This window comes from Euprymna scolopes, chromosome 39 (genome assembly GCF_053919585.1).
Source record: "Euprymna scolopes isolate OS-2025 chromosome 39, ASM5391958v1, whole genome shotgun sequence".
Classification (NCBI taxonomy): Eukaryota; Metazoa; Mollusca; class Cephalopoda; order Sepiida; family Sepiolidae; genus Euprymna; species Euprymna scolopes.
The window spans coordinates 32483601-32510081 of NC_136520.1; the positions used below are offsets into that span (position 1 = coordinate 32483601).

Consider the following 26481-nt stretch of genomic DNA (forward strand, 5'->3'; position numbering starts at 1 on the left):
ATTATTAGTTGTTTCATCAGTGTTATCCCTATTCTTTCTTTACATACTTCTTATTTCATGACATTTTAACTCATAATTTTTTTTTCTACTTTTGTTAAAGACAAAACATATTTGGATTCCTAATTCATTTATCGGTTAAAAAAGAAAAAAGTAAAACCCTCAATTACAATGTGAATACTTGAGTTACTCTCTCACTTTAGTACTATTTTAATCCAACCTTTTTTTTTTCTCTCGGTAATAAAATTCCAATTTTTAATGGCAAAATATAGATTGGTAAGTTTTCTTTTTAACTATATTTGCTTTTGTTTGTTTTATTGCCTATCAACCATCTATGAATTATTTAATACCTAATAAAGTTGTCAAATATAATTCATATGTAGGACTAGCAAGTTGCACAGCATTGCCCAATCATAGAATATGCATAAATATTATATTCATGCAGATTTCGTATTTATTATTATTATATATATATATATATATATATATATATGATAATAAATACGAAATCTGCATGAATATAATATTTATGCATATTCTATGACTGGGCAATGCTGGGCAACTTGCTAGTCCTACATATCATATATATATATATATATATATATATATATACATACATATTAAAAAAAGTTTGACTAGTCCAGGTAACCTACATCTAAAATTTCAAGTGTTTAGACCCAAAATTGACGAAAGAGTTTTGTAGAGTCTACAAAGGTCAACTCTTTCAACTTTCTTGACCTCTTGGCAGCCAAATTTTCACCCAAAAACAGTTTCAAGAGTAATGGTGAGACAACAGCTATGGAAGGCAGTAATTACTGAGGATATAGTTGAGAGACTGCGCATTCCTATCCCATCGTGATTTACCACCTGATGAAAGCCAACTCCACACTGGACCCTGCAAACCACCCCCTCTCTGACTTTCCTTTGCGGACAGATGCCACACTAGACGATCTGAAAATTACCCTTTCTCAGGTGCATGCTAGCATAAAAAATCTTGACACTTCAAAAGCATGTGGACCTGATCTCATCCCGGCTGTGCTATTAAAAAAAGTGCTCCACCGAAGTAGCTCCAGTTCTCTGCAAACTTTACAACAAATGCCTTAATGAATCTTGCTTTCCTGACTGCTGGAAAACTGCTTCTGTGGTACCAGTTTTCAAGAATTCTGGAGGAAGAATTGACCCATTAAATTATCAACCCATTAGTCTCCTCCCACTTTTCGCCAAAATATTTGAGTTCATAATTAACCAAGCTCACCTTACAGATGCTAAACTTTTGACCGATGAACAATATGAATTTAGGCAAGCCCATTTCACAGCAGACATCCTAACTGTAATCTCTGAACATATATACCATTCACTGGACATGCTCTATAACAGACACGACAGGGAAACAAATAAACACATATCTAAGGAAATGGCACAAACACTAGAGGATGACCTCCAATGCTGCCAAGACTAAATTTGTTTTCTTCAATAATTACAAGAAACCTTCTCTACCACCAATAGCAATGGCCAAAGACTCTTTATCTGAAAGTACTTCTGTTAAACTCCTCGGCCTAACGTTCACAGGAAACATGAGTTGGAATAATTACACTGAGAGCATTGCCAGGACCGCTGTGAAGAAGGTAGGTTCTCTCTACTGTGCTAGAAAGCTACTAATGCCCGAAAGTATCCCGTACCTCTCTAAGGTCACCATTAGCCCATGTATGGAGTATTGTTGTCATATTTGGACTGGTGCATTTGATACTAGTCTCTCGCTCCTAGACAAGGTTCAAAAGACAGTCGCCAACCTGATCGGTCCTGAACTGTCATCTAAGCTTCAGCCTCTGTCCCATCAACGAAATGTTACATCCTTCTGCCTGTTCTACAAGTATTTTAACGGTGAATGCTCAGACAATCTGCAAGCACTTGTATCCCCTTAACGTACTCTTGACAAACCTGACAACCAGCTAAATCCCCCCCCTACACAGTAGAGATCCCTAGATGTAAGAATGCCTTCTACTCTAATAGTTTCTTCCCCAGAACCGCTAGACTTTGGAATTCCCTTCCAGGTCCCTGCTTCCCAACTGTACTGACATGCAGAAGTTCAAGTGTAACCTGAACGACATCTTGCTGCCCAACTCCCTACATAGTATCCCTGTAGCTGATGTCCCTGATAGTAATCCCCTACATCAAAGTGGCAATGTGCCTTGTTTGGCGTGAAAATGTAATAATAATAAAAAAAAAAGTTAGCCGGTGTTGTGAGACAACAACTATGAATATAAGGATAATAGTCCGCAAATAAATAATGCAATTCAGGGCTCTACATTGAGAGTGAAACAGCCGCATTTGCGAGTGATTTTTCAAAGTGGTGACTAGAAATAATGAAACGCTTATCTTTTGGCGATTGTATTTCTTTCACTGACAATCTTCCAAGGCCACTACTGAGTGAAAAATCTTTTCAACTTTTTTTTTAATAACATGAACAAAGTTAAATAATTTAAACAATAAAAGTTTAATAGAATACTTTTTTTTTATTTTTACGAAGGCTGTTTAAAAAAATATCTGAAGAAATCAGAATGTTTACCTTCAAGTATCAACATAAAATTTGTTGTATATTTAGGATTACACTTATTAAAAAAAAAATACAGAAAAATCTTTATGATATACATACTCATCACAGAATGAAGACGTCATATTCTAAAAATCATGTGGGTTTGGCTTGTAAATTTTCTATTTGGCTAGTAAACGAAAATATCTAGTTATGAGAGGTCAACAAAAGATAAATTTATCCATAAAGCCCTGCAATTAGGGATGAATTTACAGATATTACAGAACTGATATAACCAGTAAATTGATCGGATCAGGTCTCTCTGATTTCTTATTTAGATGAAGATTTCAACAATGTAAGTCAAATCTGGCTCAGAACTGAATTAGATATTCATGTTAGAAAAAGTTCAAAATATAATAAAAATGTGGACTCATGAATACAAAGCAGTAACAAACAAGAAACATAAAACAGTTTTCTTTAGAAATGATTTGACTTAAATAAAGCAGACTCATTTGTGGACAAGCTGCCAACTTACATTTAAGTGCTTATGTGCGTGGCGATGTTTTCTTTTTTTCTTTTTTTTCACTTCCTTGTGTAGCTGTCTCAGAGAAAGTAAACAGAATAAAGGCTACTCGTTGCTCGTAGCAATGAAACACCTACAGAGTTTATCACGATCCAATCACATTTTAAGCAGAACATTAAATATTTAGATAAGACGGAAGTGAAATTAAGAACAGATATTCAGAAAATGTGTCCATGGTTAGTGACAAAAATGATATTTTGAACGTAAATGTGACAGACCAATAGATCGACAGAACTTCTTATGAAGATGTGTGTGTGTATTTAAAAATGCGATTTCAAGCTTATGCATGGCACCCCGCCGTTGAAAATATGCTAAAAAAAAAAAAACACAAAAATATATTTCAAACTTAAGTGAAAAAAACAAAAAAGAATTCTCCTTGATTTGAGGTGAGGATTGATAATTTGTATTATTCAGATTACTACTTTTATCTTTAATGTTATTCTAACAACGTTTCGGCCGATGTAATCTCCAATCTTCTTCAAGTATATCTTGTTGAAATTGGGAATCAGATACAGAAAGATTTGCAAGTTTAACAACATACACATAAGGTTGGAGTTTACATTGGTTGAAACGTTATGAGAATAACACCCAAGATAACAACAGTAGTTGAATAATTCAAATACAAAAAAAAAAAAAAAAAAAAAAAAAAACAGAAAAAAGAAAATACTATTCCAAACTTAAGGCGACTGACCCATAAGAATAAAAAGTACTATTTTAAATTTAAGCATGATAGACCAATAGTCTCTAGATGCCTTGACACATTTAAAATAATAAAAAAAAAATTTTTAAATGACTGTTCGATGACCCATTTATTTAGATTATTTGAATCAGGAAAAAGTGATGGGCAATAATTCTACTCTTCTCAAAGGAAGGAGTAAAGCTTGGGAGGATAACCTAGAACCAAATCAAACCATAACACATTCATACAAAAGATCTACTGAGAGACAAAACAGTCCCTTGGTTGTAAAAGTGTTTCAAAGATTTCTATTGGCTAGTATTTATAAAAAAAGAAAAAGGTAATGCCTGAGGAAGTATTATGATTACAGCACAGATACTACACTACCTTCTGAGTCTCTGAATTAAGCATAATAAGAAAAGTATAATTTGGGCTTCAGACAGATACCAATTTTCCATTAGTAATAATTGTCCAATTTGTGCCTTTAACAATGAAAATGTGCTTTTAAACTGAAGCCCTTCAGTGGAGCGAGGAAGTATCTGAACAATAAGAAATCGACAAGTCACTTGGCTAACAACTTGTTTTCTATTGAAATAGGTTTTTACAAATGCATTTTGGACAAATAAAAAATACAGGTGTGACGATTTCGTGTCGTTTTTATCATAGTGTTCTGATGAGTCGCTGAAACATGGGTGAATATAACATAAAATGAACACTTTGCTTTACCTTATTTCCACATATCATAATTGATAATTTAGAATTAAATGGCAAAGAAAATAAGGTTGTGGTCTATATGAAACTTATTTTATCTGATCTAATTTCTTTTTTCAATGGATTGGTTGTTTTTGTTTTACGGCATATCAACTCTTTTCAGGTCATTTAATGCCAAATCCAGTTATTTTGAAGAAAATTTTTTTAATAGAATATATTTGTTTTTTGTTTTTTTTTCAAGTCGGTTTCTATTTAACCCATAGTTGGAACCCTAACAGGTACTACCACTCTGGGTCAGAGTGGACCTGGGAGCAATGGCAATTAAAGGGTGGCTCCACACTCCCACAAGCTGGGGCCTTACCATCGGATATAGTTTAGGTCATATACAGGACCTTTTCAATGGAAGTAACTCCAGACAAAACGTGAAACCACTTGATGTAAGGAGCTAAAAAGAATAGATGATCATTACAATGATTAGAAGATATCTATTAATCCTAGTCTTGAAAAAACTATAGCTATAGGTAGGAGCAAAACAATCAGCAGGAAGAGAGTTCCACAAGCCTGTAGTTCTTGGAAAGATATTACTGAAATAGGAAGAAGTATTATGATGCACCTGAACAGTGAACTGATGAAGACCACTAGACTAGCTGGAACAAAGGAAGCAGCGAATGAATGAGACAATTCTGAAGAACACATGTCATAATAGTATTTATAAAAATAGATATGAGCGACATCACATCAGTGAGAGAGAGAGAGTGTGCAGAAAAGAAATTAAAAATTGTTTTTTTTTTTAAAGTGTCTTTTTTTTCAGGATTTTCTACAGAATACAGTCATAAAGCTTAATAAAAATAAAGACTCCTGAGCAACGCCGGATTTGTACAAGTAAATATAAAGGATTACAATACAAAAACAAATTCAAATTATAAGCTTGGATTATTAAGATTATTTAGAATATTTTTCTCATCTCAAAGGTTACATGGCAACATGTGATCTCCAGGTGCAGCTTATCCAACTCAGCAATTTATACAGAATTCCAAACTGAGCATTTTATTTAATCCACAAGTGTACAGGAACACACGGCACAACAGATAAGCTATTAAATATCAATCAAGGTTGATGGTTCAATTCCCACCACAGGCGATACTAAGAATAAAATTAAAAAAAACTTAAGACTTTTACCCAATCATGACTGATATAATGAGAACAAACTACTCTCATGGATTCAACAGAGGGTTCAGATTGAAATTCTGTATAGATGACAAGATGAACCTGACAAAGGGAGGGGCGGTTACATTTGCAGAAACATTGTGAGAATAACATCCAAAATGAGAATCGTTGTTCTAATAATACAAAATTATCGATCTTCATCTAGAAAAAAGGAAATAGAAAGATTGTTACCTTAAAATTAGACGACAACAATATTTGTATTTCATCCAAGTAAATCCAAGAGTGAAAAGAAGTAATTCGAAATAAAAATCCAAATTCAATTAAATCAGCATGAACCAATCTGTGTTTAACTAAATACACTGCTGTGGTATTTTAGTATCCAAGTGAAATGAAATAAAAGTCAGCAATAAAAAAAACATGTGATTGGTCACTTGATCCACAAGTTTTTTTTACGTTGTTTCCTACACAGATAAGTGGTTTAATATTATGATCTGCTTTCACCATGACAATTGAAAGTTGATATCAAGTCAAGTGGTCATCAAATAAACAATTATCTGGGTCACTAAATACCGGTCAAAGGTTAATATCGATATCTAAGCTTGATTGCAAGAGTTAGGAGTGGATGGAATAAGTTCAGGGAACTTCTGCCATTACAAACCAGCAGAGCGTTACTAATGTCAACCAAGAGTTTAGTTTTTACTTTACAGCATATCAACAATCTATGGGTTATTTAATGCTGAATAAAGTTGTCAAATATAATTCTATAGGTAGGATATTTTTTTTTTTTTTATACTACTGGAAATTCCACTGAATGAGAAATATATTTAATCAACTAATGTTTTTGATTAAGTTGATATTTTTCTGGATAGTACAAAAAAATAATTTTTTTTTTTGACAGAAAAATACCTAGCAAATAAGAGTTTATTAACATTACCATGAAAATAGTGTTCATTGTATTTAAATATAGAACTGACCCAAATGAGAAATTAAATAAGTACTAATAAATACTCAAAAAGCAATATTGTGCTGCATAGTTCAATATAAATAATAAAATCACATTGTAAAATACAATTTTTTACTCCTTTGGTCCAGCACCTGCAGACAATATTCTTTTTTTTTTTCTTTTTTTTTTTTTTTGCTCTGTTTCTTTCAAATGTTCCCATTTTTTAAAAGGTTTCATTTTCTCCCATACATTCCCCTGTGAACTGACGTTTCGTTGACTTCTTTGTTCGATGAAGAACTGCTGCACATCGAAATTGCAAGTCCCTTTCTAACACTATTACAACACTGATTATATATTACAATGATATTCGAAAATGAGGATAGATCAAAGGGAGGTCACTCATATTCTTGTCCAAGGTTGCAAGATTGACTTTTTTAAAGTCAAGTTTTGTGAATTAGGCATTTTTTTTTTTTTAAGCAGTTTAGCTTTCAAAAGTTTTATTTGCCTTTTTTTTCTTTTTTTTTTTTTGAAAACATACCATACGGACAAACTAATGAAGAAGCAAGCAGAATATTACATAGATTATTAGAATACATTACTCTTGGAAGGAAATTTCACAGAGGATACCATCATTAGTTAAGAACAGGAAAACAGAGCATCCCACCAGTAACACTATTCCTTGAAAACATTACTCTTTGGCATGAAGTAATTTTCTTTGCTTCCAACATAACTGACCCTCGGTCACCGCCTTCTAGTATTTAGGGAGAAAAATCAAAAGAAGAAATAGTTTTGATTTTTAGAAGAATCAGATCAAATAATACAGTTGCGGATGAAGTTATATATAGTGGAGCATGACGTGGAAGAATGGCTCAGCCATCAGGACCTATGGTCCACTGGGGGTTCTGTTTTCAATTTTACCCTCCTGCATGGGGTTGCAATCAGTGAATTAGTGGTCCCACCAACAGCCAGGTCAGTCAAGAGAAAAGTCAACTACGCATGTATAGACAGCATTTATGGAAGTGAAACACCTAATGAGGGTTGAGAATAATAATCCATATAAGTGACCTCTCCTATGATACTATTATTGTCTATACATGGATGGAATATTCTTCCAGCATCTCTTACCAAAGTCACTTATTTACATATTAACCTATTATTTAACAGAGGATATGTGTTGCATGGAGAGAAATGATATGAGGATGTGTAATACAAGTTAAAGAGAGTCTGAGATTTAAGAAGATTAAATCTGTGACTTTGATGGTATGGCCATGTTGAAAGAATGGATTATAGTTCCCCGGTTAGTAGACGAAGTAGGTAAAAGGTCAATTCACAGGGGAAGACCAAGTATAGGAGAAAGTGATAAGAATGGGCTCGAGAGAAAGAAGGATAAATAAAGACCTATAAAGAGATGAATTAATTTTGAAGTCAATTTCTAAAAACCGTTGAACACATGCTAGCTTGTAAAATGAATGTTAAACCAATAACATTGATGATGACTGGAAAATGGTCATGGTGCAGTAGTTGCCATGTAGACCTGGTATTTTGTGTTACAATTCTGCTGAGAGAGAGGGGGGATCACACCCATTTTCACTGTCACTATTTAATTATAGAGAATGAAATCATCTGACTTTATTATAAAAAAAAAAAAAGAAAACAAGATCTTAATGGACTTTCTATCTCAAGCTAACAATTGCTAAATTATTTCGTTTAATTTGTATCCTGTTTAATAAACTTTCTTTCCTATTCTTAATATTTGTTATAGTGTTTCCTTATTATTTGGGTTTCCTTATTATTTTCTCGATTAACCCTGATACCCAGATTACAACAGTTGGCGATCAGGAATAAGATTTAATTTTAAATACAGAAAAATCTTTGTGATGTACACACTGGTTACAGAATGAAGATGTCATATTCTAAAAATCACATGGGCTTGGCTAGTAATTTTTTTATTTGGCTAGTAAATGAAAATATTTAGTTGTCAGAGGTCAACTGAAGATAAATTTTTCCGTAAAGACCTGTACAAAAAGAATAAAAACTAACTAAATCTCATGTGACTTGCTAGCCCAACCTAGTGATTTCTAAACTACTATGTTCATGTTGAATCTTTTGTTTACCAAACCTTTTCTATCCATAATATTGGTTGAATGTTTTCCCTATTTTCTGTTAATCCCGATATTTAGGTCTTAACAAATGTTCAAATTTGGAGGTTTTAGAATGAGTCAAAATTGGATTCAGATTTTTTTTCAATCTACGAAGAATCGATAGTTTGAATAGCAGAGTCATAAGGAGTTAGAGTTGGACATCTTCGAATTCTAGGATTGGCATTAGAACCCGAATCTGAATTTTGAGCATTCTAAGAGTTAGAGTTTTGAGATTCAAAGAATCGAAATTGGACCATAAGTCTTCCGACTCCCTTGTAAAAAGAGTGTCCCCATGTACTTGCCCCTGCCCACCCTCTCTGCCTCCTGAGCGTAGAGTTAAACATGCGGCTGCTTTTTAATGAGGTGAAAATCACCCCCCCCCTTCAAAAAAAGGGGGGGTATTCTGGATTCGAATAAAAAAAACAAAGATTGCCTCAATTTAGAAGGATTTCTTCTTCACTGGTTGAAGACAGAAAAGATGAAGTGTAGTATCAGAACAGACACTGCACTTTGCTCCTAGCCAATTAACCCAGGAAGCATCTCACTTCCACTAGCTATGAATTAGCAAAGTAGATGAGACTCTGGAACAATGGTGCCCCAATACGTCGATAGCAATCGTCCAGTCAATCGCAAACAGTGCAGGTAGATCATATGATATTCAAATTTATATTTAAAAAAAAAAAAAAAAAAAAAAAAAAAAAGATTAACTTATTCTGTGTATAAATATTTCCAACTTGGTTGAAAACTATGGTGGCCAGTCCAGGATGGTTGCTCTTTTATATATCGTCATGCATACACAGTTAATGCGCTTATCTTTTATTTAAATAAACAAATGTTGTGTAAAGATAGAATCACACAATTTGAAAGAATGTCACGTTCTTAGGTCTCATGAAGATTTTATTTACGTTAATAAAAAACCAAGTCACGTTTTCTAATTCTTAATATTTAACAAAAATGTTTTCTTATTGAGTTTAAATTTGATCGTATGCGATCTAATTAAAACTTACTATTAGTGAAATGATTATTTTTTAATAAACATAAACATCACAATTAGGTTTCATATTTATTAATGTAGATAATTATTATTTTGTAGATAATATTCTTTTGCCTTTAGTCATTGAAAAAGTAGTTAGCAATCTCCAAGAGTAAGCAGCTCTGCTCTGGGGCCTTAATATGGTGACTGATCTAGAAGAAGGAAAGCTTTAAAATATCACCAATTGTGTGTATGTGTGTGTGTGGAGAAAGGGGTTCTAACACTGCAAATAATCTTGATGTCATAAAAAGCAAAATAAATGTTATGGCATGGTTATCAACTTCATAAATTACTAGCATGGTTACCTGGCATAGTTCAGGGCAAAAATGTAACATTTCTATTAAAACTTCTATCTTTCCAGCCCCGTTTATCCCTCCTTCTCTTCCCAAACCCAATTTTCTCCTTTGGCCCAGCCCATTCTTCTCCCTGGACATGCATATACTAACACACAAAGAACTCTCCTTTATATCATAGATTTCTAGTGGAATTAGTCAGCATTTTCTTTCCAAATTAGTACACACTGAAAAACCAACTGTCCCTGATGAAAGCTAGCCCAGTTGACCATCAGAGAATGAATAAAATTTTCTAAATTTTAGATATTATACATCCAGGGCAATGCTGATCAACAATATACTAACTTTGTGGATCTTTGTTTTGCAGTTGTTTTATTATTAGCTGGACATACAAACATACACACAAGTATTAGAGAACTTGAATGCCTACTAGACACTATCCTCAAGTGTCTAAGGTCTCTCTGTACAGGAGTTTGTTAGAACAACTTGGTACAAGGATACTTTTCCCTAGAAGTAAACTCTGACCAAATATTCAAAATCACATAGTACTCACAGCCCAAATAAGATCTTTCTCTGGCTAACCCACATAAGCTTTTATGAGAAATGGTGCACTTTCTCCAAGTGATGTTGTTTGAAGCAATAATATGAAGCTGAATAATCCACTAGACTAGATAAATTCTTGTCTTGGAATCCAGTAAGATAAAGAGACCAAAATAAAAGATATACTAAGAATATGAAAATGGTCAATTGGAGAGAAGAAAACAATGTTCTCAATTTCTTTACTAACTTAGTGTTTGAGAGATAAAGAACTTAAATGGAACATTCGAATATCTATGTATCTCATATAGAGTTCAAGAGTGGGCCCCTTGAATTCTGAGAACTTCGACTGAAGTAAAATGAAACAAAAAATATTTGCCCTTTAAAAGAGAAAGAAAAAGTAGCAATAGCAGAATTACTTCCAAGTTGAGCATTTCCTGACTATGTTAACAGCAAGAGCAACATAGTAATGTCAAAAGTATGCTGCTAGAACCCTTGTTCCCAGCAAAGCCAAAAGAAAAATTTTTTAAATGGTGACCCAGATTTTTATTTATGTATTTCTTTGTAACTGCAACGTTACAAATCTAGGAGTCAGCAACAGAATCCGTCGTTCTCTGATCATTTCTGCCTTTATGTTTGGCAAGCAAGACACGTCATACACGGAACCACAAATAGATGAAGTGAGAATGTCAACGTTGCTTCTGCGCAACAACAAAAAAATAATGAAATCACAATTCAAAACAAAGTTTAAGAATGAGAAATGATCAGTAATAGAGTCAAAATAAAAAAATAAAGCGAGATTTTCTTGTTGAATTTTCAATGAATGCCATCTTTGTTATCAGCTGCAATTGTATCCCTTCTAAAGTCCAACCCTTCCTTACTGTGTAAGGATGATAGCAAACTGATAGCATCAGAGCTACTCGGCTAACAGAGGTCACACCCTTCCTTACTGTGATCAAGGTCATGGCAATGTGGTAGCGTTAGAGCTACCTGGTAAACAAGGATCCTGCAAAAATCCAAACAGAGTCTGTAATAAGATTAACAATCCTCCGGTCGTCTCTGCCTCTAAGTGTGACAAACAAAGACGTGTCAGGCACAGAACTACAAATAAATGAAGTGAGAGTATCTTACTTTGCATGCAATCATTGGGCTTTGCTGCTCTTAGTTTTAGAGGTAAAAAAACCTGTAATCTTTCAGGTTAATAACTGGGGTCCGCTTGTAAATTTAATATTTCGTTAACCCTTCTTCCTTCAAAGGAGGTCTGTTCAACCCGCCTATGTTGAATGTCGCTGACATACATACAATATACTGATTCATATTAATTATATTTCATATTAACTCAATAGATTTTTGGTGATATCCTCCCGTACATCCTTTTATGGCATGAAGGAATGGCAGTTACACATGCACAGGAGGACTAACGGTTCCCAGCCTGACAGTACCCTGCTATGCTGAGATGACCATAGGGCAATGAATCCTGGTGTTGAATCCTCCTGGATTTTCACCAGAATCCCATTATTCTGGTTGTGACCTTTATATTCCCTGGTGCCAGGCTTCTTTGCCATGGATGGTCCTGCTAGAAACCCTGAGTTTGAAATAGCACATTCTAACACATTGTAACTAGTCTTATCATGGTTAGAAAGGATTGGACTAGCATGAAGTCATTTCGATTTACTGTACAAATAAGTACAAATCGAAATGACTTCATGCTAGTTCAATCAGCGACATTCAACATAGGCGGGTTGAACAGACCTCCTTTGAAGGAAGAAGGGTTAACGAAATATTAAATTTACAAGCAGACCCCAGTTGTATGTATATCCTGGTCAAGGAAGATGATGACGTTAGGTTTTTGCAAAGTAGTGTCAATGTTCTCCTACATACAGCGCCTTGTATTCCCAAATGGTAACTCATCTAATACTGGCCAGGCTCAACAATGTTTAACTTTAGTGATCTAACGAGAATCAGTATGTCAACACTATTAGAATCAGTATATTACAATAGTTTGACAGGATTCTGTGTTGTTAGCATTGCCCTCCTCCCCACCAAGGACAAAATAAGAATCGTGGCTGCCAACATCTTCAGTGAAAGTAGTGTTATGGACCTGACAGGATTCAAACATGAGTTTGAAAGTCTGCTCTAATATCCACTCCACCATCACAAGTTCAAGTGATTTCTCAAGTTGGAAGGAAAAGTGGGAAAAACTTTTGAAAGAAATAGTCCAAGATTGTTTATGCCCTTGATGTTGGAAATAGTGTCTGTAATTACGATAAAGATAAGAACACTTAAGCATAATGAAATAATTAGGCGGTTATTACGTCTACATAACGAGAGAAGATGAACAAAAGGTTAATAAGGTGACAGCAGCAGTAGCAGCTACTTCCTTTTGGGATAAAGAAATAGAAATTTCAAAGATGAGAAAACTAACAAAACTGAAAAAAAAAAAAAAGTGTTCGTCTAATCAATATATTTTTATATTTTGTTTTATTTAAATTATTCGGACTGCTGTTCTCATCTTCGATGTTATTCCAACAATTTCGACCAATGTAATCTCAGGCCTACTTCAGGTGCATCTTATCAAACTCAGGAATTTATATGAAATTTCAATCTCAACTGTTCCAACTGTTCTTAGTTTTGTCTCATCTCCACTTCATGCAACTACTTCCAGGCTAACATGTAACGACATACAAAATAGAATCTGATTTTGATTTTTTTTTTTTTACTGATAGTCTAGGAACTATTTTTTTAAACAAGGTAAACAAAAAAAAAATCGAGTAAAATATATTTTTTTGTTAAAAAAAAAAAAAATACAAAAAGATTACACTGCATTTTTGGTAGCCATGTTGAAAATATACGAAGCTGATGTAATATAGAAAAACTATCCATTATAAAATTAGTCCTAGTGTAATGAGTTGCAGGCATAGATGTGACTGAAAGTGAGTTTTCCTCTGCCTTCCTCTATTAGTAACTAATGAAATGAAATAGAAATCAGAACTAATATTAAAATTGATTAAGTAGGGTTCAAGACTTTTTAATTTACATTTTGTTATTTATATTTAGTATAGGTAACAATGTAAAAATGGAGGATAAAAATATATAACAAATGACTGTTACCAAACACCAAAGAATAAATAAAAAAAATAAAAATAATTTTCTACCTACCTGCATAATTTTAAAGTTTGGAAACTGATTGTAAGATTTATTATCTGTATTATTATCACTTGTAATTAGACAAAAAAAAAAAAAAAAAAAAAAAATGTATTGCCATGGATTTTTTTTCTTTTTGAGGAGGTGATTACTAATTTCAAATAAAAAAAGAGTTAGTGTTGTAAGCCTAAATCCGGGGGGGGGGGGAGTTGCCAGTTGTATTAAAGTTTTATTGCTATCTTTTAAGCCTGAAATTAACGACCACCTCAAAAAAAGAAATAAAAATGAAAATAAATAAATCAACGGGCATTAAAATTTTTTTTTTTTTACAAAGGAGTTCCCACTTATCAAGGCCCGGAGGCCACTCGAGGATAAGGGTTAAGGATACACATTAGTCAATTATATTATCGCGTAGTAATCATGAATAGTGGAAATTTCGTAAATTGGATTACTTAAGAACTTGTTTACGTTGGACTTGAAGACAGTCAAATTGTAGTCAGTTGGAAAGCAGGCAAACGGAAGAGAGTTCCACAGGCATGCGGTTCTAAGAAAGAAGCTTTGTTCATGGAATCTACGTTTAGGTTTAGGCTTCTAAAGACATATTTGGGGTGAGGGGGCAATCATATAAGGAAATAAGATGCGAGTGAAAATTGCAGCATCCTTCTCTTTGGAAGGTCTTTTTGGGAGATTCAGGTAAATAAAAAAAAATAAATAAATAAATATTTGTAAAAGAGGAAATGAATGTATAATTTCTGGCCTAGGGCGTAGGCTTATTTACTTGTTAGAGTAATCTTGTGTTGAAAGCCATGTTTAGTTTCAGAACAGTTTCCAATGGTTAGTTGTCCTATACAACTCTTGGAGGTGACTGGTTCTCAGTAGACAGAACAGTTTCCAATGGTTAGTCGACTTTTCAGAGTTATAAATTATAAAACCGATTTTGACAATTATAGAAGTTGGTAGAAAAAGTTCATTTTCCTGTGTTTGGTAACTGCTATTTGTTGTAGAGTTTTTTGCTCACAATTTTTATACTGTTAACATTGTTGACAAGAATTCATAGAAATTTACAAATTTTTACAACTTCAAAGTTTTCAAAAAAATATAAATCATATGCTACATTTGAATAACTTCTAGAATTTAGAACAAGAATAAAAAGCCCATGTGGAACTGACCTGATGTAGGAGTTACAGGCACAGGGTACAGATTTGGAAAACCAGGTTCAATTTCTATCAAGCTACTGCATCAGTTGGTAAAAGTATGAATCCATATATCCTCTCTATGGATTAAATTGCAAGGTAGACTTGACTCTTAAGCCTTGGTTATGCAACTAATTCAGAAGACAATCTCTAAAATAACAATCTTTTTCTATTAATCCCGGCATTGTTTCCAGGTGTCATGAACTTCTTGTTACTAAACTTGAGCAATACCAGTTTGAGAGAGGTGTGACTGTTTCATAACCTTAGCTTCATTATAGACTGCATGAAGAAACCATTACAGGGTGTACCCATTGTCTCTGAAGACAAACAAAGCTTGTATAAAACATCTTCTAAAGAGTGGTGGTGCACTCTTTCGGCAATGACCTTCATTGTTTTTTCACATTTGGTCAACATTAACATATTTTCATCTTTTTTATAAGCAATTTGGAACAAAAATTTGTGGAAAACTTCTCGTTTTTAACTTATTTTTCAGGGTCAGATGCCACTCAAGGATAAAGATGAATGAAATTGATAATTGTCAATTGAAAAATAAAGAATATTCCTTGCCTCTTTGCCCGCCCAAGTCCTACGGAGCCTGGGCAACAAGTTCAAGCAAAGACGATATGTGGGGGCAACCCCACATATAAGACCATTGTTCTTGTAGCAATCAGTTATTGGTCAATGTAGGGGAAACCCTTCATACCAATTGTCACTATGCAGCTCCCCTACTCCCCGGGGAGCTGGTCCCCATTTCCCCAATCTCTCCACATTAAATAAACGGTCTTGTGCCCAATTTGCTCAGTGGGGAAGCAAATAAATACAAACTAAAGCAATGCCGGTTCATGAGAGATGGAGTTAGAGATTTCTTAACCTTTCCTTATGGGGGGGGGAGCATCGTCTCTTGAAACTAATTTGAGGTCAACAATATTATTCATAGTGTCTTGATTTTTAAGAGGAAGGACATGTTTTTCAAAGCTAGTGAATTCAATGTTTATTCTTTGTTTTTCTTTCAAATTCTTGTTATTCTTTCTTTAAAAGACGGCTAGCGTTTAATGAGAAATATGTGTGTGTGTGCTCTCGCGCTTTCTTTTTGTTAGACAATTTTTACAATGCATTTTCTGTGACTGACTTCACAGCTCTGTATACAAACAGGCAGAATAAAGGAAATGTTTTATAATTTTTGTACCACATGCATCACCTCCCCCAATTTTAATTTAGATATACCACACAAACTTTTATGCCATTTTTGTATCCACATATACATAAATAGCTCAATAATTAAAGTTATCTATGTATAGTAAAAGGCTTTATTCATACAAACATAGCATAGCTACACGTTTCAGAAAATTTCATTAAAAAAAAAAATATATCATGGTTATATATATATATATATATATATATATATATATATATATATATATATATATATATATATATATATCAGAAGTCTTTAAAAAAGCTTGACTTCCTCAGATCCAAAAAAAGGGGTCCGTTCTTTATGCCTTTATATTTATCTTTATATGAGAGAGAGGGGAGAGGGACAGACTAAGTTTTTAATCATTTTGATCTGGAAGGAGCCGTTTTAAAAATAGAATAATTAATAAAGAATAATATTTTTTGAAATATTAATCTTTTTATCATATAAAAACTAGCCTGGGTGCCCGGCGTTGCTCGGGTGTTTGGAAGTGTGTGTTAATCATAAAAAAAAAAAGTGGTAATAGGCAGGCAGGCTCGAACCTGTATTGCGAAGGAAGAAAAGAACATGAAACAAAAAGGTGACGTCTTTGCTGTTGCATCCATCGCTAAACCGGAAGTGATGTAAGTTTGAATTAAGGTTAGGCAATCGAAAAGAGGGGATGACTTTCAAAAACATCAGCGTAAAAAATGACCCCCTCCCTGTAGAGAAGTGCCCAGTTGAGGTTGAAGGAATTTATGTTTTTGGTCAATTTTTCGATACTTGTCATATGAAGGGTTGTGCTCCAAAATGATACTGATCTCATGAAAATCCGTTACCTCTGTTGAAAGTTTTAGGCAGACATACAAACATACATACACACATTTAAACAGATAGGTGAGGTTTATATTATAGATTAAATTTTTTTTTTTTTGGGGGGGGTGCATAATCACTGGAAAGGTTAATTAACCATACATTTGTGTATCTTATAGATATAAGTGTGATTTACTATAAACAAAACAACTGCCTGAAAAGTACAAGGAAAAATTTCAAGCAAAAATGTGGATGAAATTGTCAAAATTATATTATTTAGATGGATGGCTCAACAAGAATTTATTAACATTGGACTTAAAAACGACCATGTAGTTAACTGGGAAGCAGCCTTGTGATATTGTATTCCACAGATGAAAAGTTCTTGTAAAGTAATGCACCATTGCCATAGGTTGACCATCCCCTAAATATGCACAGTAAATATAACAATGCAAATGCAATTCATGACAATTATTTAAAAGTATTAATTTGAAAATTTTAGAAAATCAAATGTTATAAAATATTTTATTAAATGATTAAAATCTGGGGGGGGGGGGGTCTGAGACTTTTGGTGTAAGACACCTTTTTTTTAAAGAAGACTTTTTTTTTTTTTTTTTTTTTTTTATTAACTTTCCATTTTTCTGGGGGCATTAACCCTGAGTTAAGCTCATCGTGGATTGAGAAAAGAATACATCTAGTGTTATTGACGGTAATTGTCAGCCTTAAATCAATGTGCGTATTTGCATGGTTGGCGTGAATTTTAAATAGGAATTTGGCCACATTTTTGTTTTCAAAGATGTGGCCAAACTCTTATTTAAAAGTATTTTAAAAAGGATTTACTTAAATAAATGTATCTTCTTAAAATAAATGTTTTAAAAGTAAGAAAAAAAAACAACAATCAGAAAAGTAAATTTAAATTTTCTTGATTGGAGCAATTTACATTTTAGTTTTTTTTTTTTTCATAACCTACTTATGTTATCTTGTTTACTTTAAAATTAAAAAAAAAAAAAAAGTGAAAGGAAAGATATATATATATATATTTTTTTTTTGTGAGTACATTAATAGAATCACCACTCCCCCACCCAAAGAAATAAAACTTCTTTTTTTTTTTTTAGCTGATTACATGTGAACACTAAAAAGATTGTTTGCAAGAAAAAAAAATATTCTAGAATTTAAAGTGGAGGATCAGTTTCGTATATAAATTTAACATAAATCCACCCATATGTACATCATTCTATCGTTTTAGGGCAATTATTACATTTTTTGCCACTAACCATAACTTCAAGTAGTTGCCAGTTAGTTTGGGTTATGTTTAGGATGAGGTTGGAAAAGATGATTTATTTGGGAAAGTGAAATGCAGTTACATCATTGTAATTTAATTGAAAGCCTTCTTGTTATGATTGCCAATGCAGAAAGAGTTAAAAATCGGATACAAAACTAACTTAATGTCCTAAGACAATGCAAGATCCAAATTAGTGGGAATTAAATAGCTCCATCCAACAAAGTTCAAATAGCACAAAAAAAAAAAAAAAAAAAAAAAAAGGTATAATGTATATGATACCTGTGCATGGGTGAAGGTCACACTTGTGATAATGATGGATTATTGAAGACAAGATGGAAATAGTTCCAATGCCGCTGTCTTTGTCACCACCTTCTACATTGCTGCTAAAAGATCAACTGATAAGAAAATTAAATGTCGTTTGGGTATCCCTCGCGACTAATATTTACCAGCAATTATGATGGTGGTGAGGGAGGTACAGCAGAATGAGGGTGGTGGACGAGGATGACATCACTACTTCTAATAACCTACAGAGATTCTATTGACTATAATAATAAAATTATGTCCTACTCAATGGCAAAAATTGTGCCAACCCCCACAAAGAGGTACGGGGTGAAAAGCTGGCCATGAAAGAATTAAAAACACTAACAAGCCTTATTTGCTTGTGCTGTGACGCAGAAGAAATGGCATCGTGCAAGACATAATACGATAGAATGAAATGTCTGTAAATGTGGTCGTAACAGGGGATGAGGAGTCTGGAAGCCAAACGTTCAATTCAAACTCTTAAAATTTTAAAAGGTCTGATGACATGAAAAATAGTTTTCACACAATAATTCCTGTATTTGAATTAAAAAAAAAAAAAAAAAAAAAAAAAAAGAGTGTCTTTTAAGGCTCTATGAATTAATTTTTTGGGTTCTTGTCCAGAATTCCCCTTATATTATCAAACAAAATATTTTTTTTAAATCTGTATGTACATACCCATAACCAAACGAAAATATCATATTCCAAAAATCACATAAATTGATCAAGTACTTTTCTTTTTAAATAAGAAAATCAAATTTTATGAGTAACAGAAGAACAGCTGTATTGTCTGCTATTTTGAAAACAATCCAAAACAAATAAAAACAAAGATAACTCAATTCCAACTTGTAAGATTTATGTTGTAATGCCTTACGAATTCCTATAATTGGTTAAAAATAATTTTCTTTATAAAATTAAAACCACTTGATCAGTTTAAATCATTTTTAAAATATGATCTTTTCGTTTTGCCATGGACAGGTGAATCATGGATTTTTCTTTATTTCTGTTTTTTAATATAGGGTGAATTTTGGACAAGAACAATTTTTGTTAAAATCTTATTCAGTTAAAAACAACAAAAAGTAATACAGAATACCTACCCCAAAACCATTCTGTCATCATTAAGTAATATATTTTTGAAGTCTCCCTCAAAATCCCTACCAATCAAGCATACATCCGCAACAATCAGATCAACAAAATCTGGTCAGCTTAATCACGTTAGTCCTTTTCAGTGACGGAGTGAGATATAGTTTTGTTCAATCCTAGGATATATACCCTTTACTTTATCTTTGTTGGTTTATAGCCGATTACCTGAGGCGCTCATACTTTGAAATGCCAATGGGACTGTTTATGTTATTTTTGTGGGTCAGAGTGCACTGCATCAGATGTGCTGGCTTAACCTATCTCCAACTTCCAGCCTCGTATCGCATCATCTTGCAGCAAGAAGAAAGTAAATATTAACACCAGATACTACACCTTGATCCTAACCATAAGGCCGCTTAAAATAATGTTTTGAGTTCGTTTCATTATCATGAACCTTTCCTGGAATATGTATTTCAGTAATCACTCTTTCTCTCTCAAATATAATATATTTCATTAAATAAAATAGACGTTTTTTGTCTATTAATTCTGTTTTTGATCCTTTCCAACTTCTGAATAACGGTCTTCACTGCTGGCAGGAACTGGCTGATGTAATCGCCATATTTGTCATAAGTCAGAGTACTTTTCAATCATTCTAAATTCATCATCAGAGATAGATTAATTTAACTGGTCTTGAACAACATATATATATATATTATATTACTTGGAATTACGACAAATATGACAATTACATAAGCCAATTTCTGCGGGAAGTAAAGATGATTATTTAAAAATTGGAAAGGATCAAAAAGAATTAATAGACAAAAAAATGTCTATTTTATCTAATGAAATATGCTTAAGAGAAAAAAAAATGGTGCCTATATATATATATATATATATATATATATATATATATATATCACGTTGACACACACGCTCTCATTAGATCACTGAAGTTAAGCACTGATGAGCCTGATCAATAGGAGATGTGTAACTTTTGCACCAGGGCATAGAAATTTCCAGGTTAGTATCTGGGGGCGCATTAAAACCACTGGAAGAGATGTACCTTTAGTCTTTAAGACATGCATCTGGGAGAAGGGAAACTGATATAAAAACCTGAGGTCTATCTGCTGTCTTGTAGCAAACACTTGCACCCACTAAGGTTACCAGTGGTTCAAAAAAAAAATGGATGGTTCTACACAAAGCCTTCACCACTATAAACAAATCATCTGTGTGGATTTTGGGCAATTTAATTGCCTGAAACCCATACGTTCGAGCCCAATAGGAGAGTTCATACAGCATAATCACATTGACACACTAGTCCCCACTAGATCACTGAAATTAAGCAACATTGAGCTTGGTCAGTACCAGATGGGTGACTATTTTGGGAATACCAGGCGCTGTATGTGTAAGGGGAAATCAACACTTCTCTTTAAGAGTTACAAAAACCTAACATATATATGCGACTGGGGACCCGCATGTCACTTTCATGCTCCCATGAAACTTCCTCCTTTGATGGAAGTTGATTAAATCTACATTTGGGTTAGTGCCGCAGTTTCATTTTTTCATTTCAATCAGAGCACTAGTAGGTATTACAATGCGTTGAGAGTTTAAAATGTGCGAAAATGTGTAACTCACTTGATTTGGGGTTATTTTGATAAAAAATGTAATATTTTCTCATATGTCATTAATATTTTTTATCCCCAGGTTAAAGTCCAACTACTATTTACAATGACGGCGGATTTATTTTTTTAATATTGTTTATCAACTTAATGGTATTGTGTCTATATGCATATAAATGCGGCCCCATTTTACTTGAAGAAAAGGGAACACTCATCGGTATAGTGGGCTTAATAGAAGTTGTCTTTCACAAAAAAAATATCCAAGTTGAAAATTTCAGTGAATTACATTGTTGTCATACTATTTTTTTTCTTTCTTTGAAGATTGTAATGCTGGGTATGGTGCAGCCAAACCAGCTGCCAACATTCCCCTGCTTTTTATTGAAACCAACCGAGAGCTCTTTTTAGTATCCTCACTGTTCCCTTAAGTGCAATTGTTTGGATTTCTCTTGCACTTGGTTCACCAGGAATATTAGTAAGGTAGGACTTCAGGTTCTTTTTCATAAGCCCTGTAACACCCAGTATAATAACTGGTATGATTGATATCTTGCTAAGATTCCATTTTTTTTTTTTTTTTTTTTTTTTTTTTAATTACATTTTCACCCCAAACAAGGCAAATTGCCACTTTGGTGTAGGGGGCTACTATCAGGGGCAACAACTACTGGGGTACTATGTAGGGATTTGGGCAGCAAGGTGTCGGTTCACGTTACACTTGAACTTCTGCACGTCAGTACTGTTGGGGAAGCAGGGACCTGGAATGGAATTCCAGAGTCTTGCGGTTCTGGGGAAGAAACTATTGGAGTAAAAAGATCTTTTACATCTAGGGATCTCTACAGTGTGGGGGTGGGATCTCTAGTAGCCTGTCGGGTTTGTCGAGGGTGCTCGCGTCGTGGGGGCACAAGTGATTGCAGTTCGTCAGAGCATTCACCACTAAAATACTTGTAGAAAAGGCAGAGGGATGCAACATTTCGTCGATGGGACAGAGGCTGAAGCTTAGATGCCAGTTCAGGGCCTATCAGGTTTGCGACTCTCTTTTGAACCTTGTCAAGGAGCGAGAGACTAGTAGCAGATGCACCAGCCCAGATGTGGCAGCAATACTCCATACATGGGCGAATGGTGGCCTTATAGAGGTACAGGATACTTTCGGGTGTTAGTAGTTTTCTAGCACGGTAGAGAGAGCCTACCTTTCTTGCAGTGGCCCTGGCAATGCCTTCAATGTAATTGTTCCAACTCATGTTTCCTGTGAACGTTAGGCCAAGGAGTTTGAAAGATGGACTCTCAGATAAAGAGTCGTTGGCCATTGCTATGGGTGGTAGAGAGGGTTTCTTGTAATTATTGAATGAAACTAGTTTAGTCTTGGCAGCATTGAACGCGACCAACCACTTTTGTCCCCATTCCACTACAGATTGGAGGTCTTCCTCTAGTGTTTCTGCCATTTCTTTAGAAATGTGTTCCTTCGTCTTCCTGTCGTGTCTGCCATAGAGTGTAGTGTCATCAGCATATATACCCATCTCAGAGGCAATGTTGTCGGGGAGGTCATTTATGAATATCAGGAACAATAGAGGTCCAAGGATAGAACCCTGGGGCACTCCCGCATTTATATCATATTGTTTAGATGTGCGACCGTCGAGGACTACCTGGATTTTTCTCTTATCTAAGAAGGATTTAATTATGTTAAGTATTCTACCAGTGATACCGTATGATCTGATTTTACTGAGGAGACCCTCATGCCATACCCTGTCAAAAGCCTTTCTTTTCATATCATACATGAAAACTTGATATTGCGTTTTTGTATGTTTTTACATGTCCAAATCTGAGTTTTCTTTATTGATTTGCTATATAAAAAAGCTGTAGCTTGATATCTATTGTGCTATGAATTTTAAACATTCAATGCGTCATTTGATTAAATGAATCTTATACAAACAAAGTTACACTAGCGTCATTTTTGCATATTTTTTCGAAAATTAATTTCGAAAATACACTGACTTGATTTAATAATTATTGCTTCCATTATAATTTCATTACTCATAAGATGACATTTGTCGAAAAAAAAAAAAATTTTTTTTTCTTGTTCAAAGTCTGCATTTTTAGTTATATATTGTGAAATGTTGGGGTTCCAAGCATTGGTTTATGATTAATATTACTAAGATTCAATGTGTTAGCTGTTGAAACGAATCTTATATTAAGTCAAAACTACACTTCCATGTTATCATTTTTTTTAAAATAGGAAATGTTATCTTGCCTAATGCTTATGCTGGTTTAATCTAAATTATTGCTTTCATACGTGATTAATTTTTTATGTACACAAAAAATGCATTACATTTGCAAAGAATTTTTTCACTTATTTAAAGTCTGCATTTTAGTTATACATTGTGAACCATGAAGGCAAATATTCAAATTTCCAATAAACTTTAAACAGTCTTAATTCAGTGGCTTATTGAGCTACCAAAATAAATTTAGTATCAGGATCCATGTTTTACAAAGATTTGTATATGCCCATCAAAAGTTTTTAGATATAATGAAAACAAAATCTTTGGTTTGGGGTACATACTTAAAGTGTCTTCTTAGCAGTTAAAGAGTACTTTATGGAACCAACATGAAAAGCATAAACCTTTTTCTTTTTTTTTGTAACTAAGGATTATTTTCATGACTTTGTCTAAAATTATTTTCTACTTAATTGTTGATTCCTAATATCTAACAAAATGAAAAGTACAAAACTTATATCTGAGTCCACATTAGCAACCACTACATTACCAACACTTAACCTAGGCTTTTGAGAAGTTTAAAAATTTTTGCTTTTAAATCCTGACTAATGACTTCAAATTCGAACAAACAAGTCACAAAAGAAAACCAATATTTTAAATATCATGTCACAAAAAAACAAAAAAAAAAGTACAAGAACATGACCAGCCTGCCTTTCTCTATTTCAAAAACAACTGGAACTGTAATGATTGCCAAAGAAAATTTTTCCACATGAAATTGTTTTCTCAGAAAATAATCACCACATTTTTTAAGACATCATTGGCAAGAGGCAAAGTAGTTTTGCTGTGCATAGAAAAGCAGATTCAATTACATTGGGTGAAAATCATGATAAAAAAATAGCATAAGAAAATAACGTTTTCGTTTTTATTAGTTAAAAAATGTAGACAGAAGTTTGATTGGGATATTTTTAGTGGTCAATCTATAAATTAACTTCATTTTCAACATGTCTATCCCTAAAACACGCTCTGTGTGTGTAGGCGGCCTAGCCTGGCAGGAAGTAGGTGCTTGTCTAGCCACACTGATAAGCTGTGATACAGCGAAATAGTAATGTATGTGGATAACTATACATACATATATATATACAATTCCCATAAACTATTGGCCTTGATGGAGGGGAGACTAAAACTTGCTGCTATGATTTGAAATAACAGCAAGGGAAGACTTGATTCCAAATATTTCTCATGTTATATTTCCCTTTTGGAAATAGGGTACGATTATGAATATCTTCAGTATCAAATAATCCTTATACACTATGAAATTTACTTTACGTATGAAAACCAAAGAGGGAAAATATAACATATGAGAAATATTTGGAATCAAGTCTCCCCTTGCTGTTATTTTAGATCATGTGAAAAACATAGCAGCAAGTTTTAGTCTCCCCTTCATCAAAGCCAGAGGTTTTGAGGAAATATCAGATACTTGAAGGCTTTGCCGGGCATAAAATACACTTCAATATGATATTTTGATTTGTCCAGATTTTGTATATATTATTATAGAGTTGCGATTTCAAAAGTAAAAAAAAAAAGTATTTGAATGCCATCAGCTAGAATCGAAACTGAAACTGTAGCATTCAAAGCTGGTGACGTTACCACTGTACCAACGTGACACGCATATAAACCGATTAAAAATTAAAAATAAAGATGAATGTACAAAATGTGTAACGATTTTTTATTTTTTTTCAATTTTGACCCATTTTTGACCCATTAAAACAATTTTAACTGGCTAAAGACCAATAAAAAATGGTCTGCAAAAAATCAAATCATTTGAAACCCCTAACGCCGCTTTGCAACTTAGTTTCAGGAGATAATTTAAAAATATGGAAACAGACAGACATATAGCCGTTTATATACTAGATTTTGTAATTCATATGCAAAAATAGGAAAACAAATGACCATGATTGAAACATTTTATGGCTGTAAAAATGTGCCAAAAATAGGCTCTGGATTATGGATGATCCCCTTGATGTGTGATTTTAAGGGCAAATGTCACATGGCCCATCACACAATTTAGATCATTTCCTTTCCAACTAGTATTTATTTGTTACATTCTGATCAATGGTTGCTGAGTTTTGGAACTTATAAAACTGCCCCCCCCCCCAAAAAAAAGGTGATATATATATATACGCACACACACAATGGTAGGCAAATTGAAATGCTCATCTCTTTGGTTTTTATGGGACAAAACTATATGAAACTTTGCAGGCTTTTTGGAGATTATAATACTATTCTATGGTTAAAATGTTATGACAATTGGTAAAAACAGAACCTCTATTTTCAAACCAATAAAATATGCCTACATTTGTGTATATATATATATATATATATATATATAGTGTCCTGACAGGCCAGCTTCAGTTTTGTAACTTCGGTTGTCTACTCTGTAACCTAACCAAGCCACTAATATATATATATATATATATATATATATATATATGCATGCAGGGTGACCCCCAAAAAACGGGCCCAACTCTAATTAGGCCCTATTTCTTAGTGTTTTGTTCGAATTAAATGAAACTTTGGTCACAACTAGTTTATTATATTCAAAACATCACATCAAAACATTAGGATCTTTGGCTTTTTTTTCTCCGTTCTACAGCATATGTTCTAGATGGCCTCCATTTAGGTTTTGTTTTGGTTTTTTTTGGGGTTTTTTTTTGGGGGGGGGGGACACCTGTATATGCATACACTAGTATTTATTAATTTAAAAATACATAGAAATAAGGTTTCAAAACAATGTTTTTCAAAGCTAGATTAAAGCAAAAGGATACAAGTTCTTTTGCTCTCTTGGTTCATTCAGAGTAAACTAAGCTTTCGACATAAAATATCTAAAACACACACAACACGCGTCTAGTAGAATATATTCAAGCAAGTGTATGTTATATTCATAGACTGTTTCATTGTATCACAGCTCTCAAATGTGGCTAGACAAACAAGTGTCTTAAGCTGGGGGTCAAACCCTTGCTGTTTTAAACATTTGATCATCAGGCAAGAACCATTAGTAAGTGAAATATAC

The 26481-nt window shown here is 33.6% G+C and overlaps 1 protein-coding gene across 4 annotated transcripts in view; it reads right to left on the bottom strand.

The window, feature by feature from the left end:
• LOC145263720 (uncharacterized) overlaps positions 1 to 26481 on the bottom strand; it is a 372649-nt gene that overhangs the window by 198827 nt on the left and 147341 nt on the right. Inside the window, exon 1 of one of the 4 annotated variants that reach the window (XM_080120686.1) lies at positions 18494 to 18631. The exons of the other annotated variants lie outside the window; for them this stretch is intronic. The gene's annotated coding sequence lies outside the window, so the exon portion shown is untranslated. Of the gene's footprint in view, positions 1 to 18493; positions 18632 to 26481 lie in introns of those variants that run through there. 4 annotated transcript variants of the gene reach the window in all.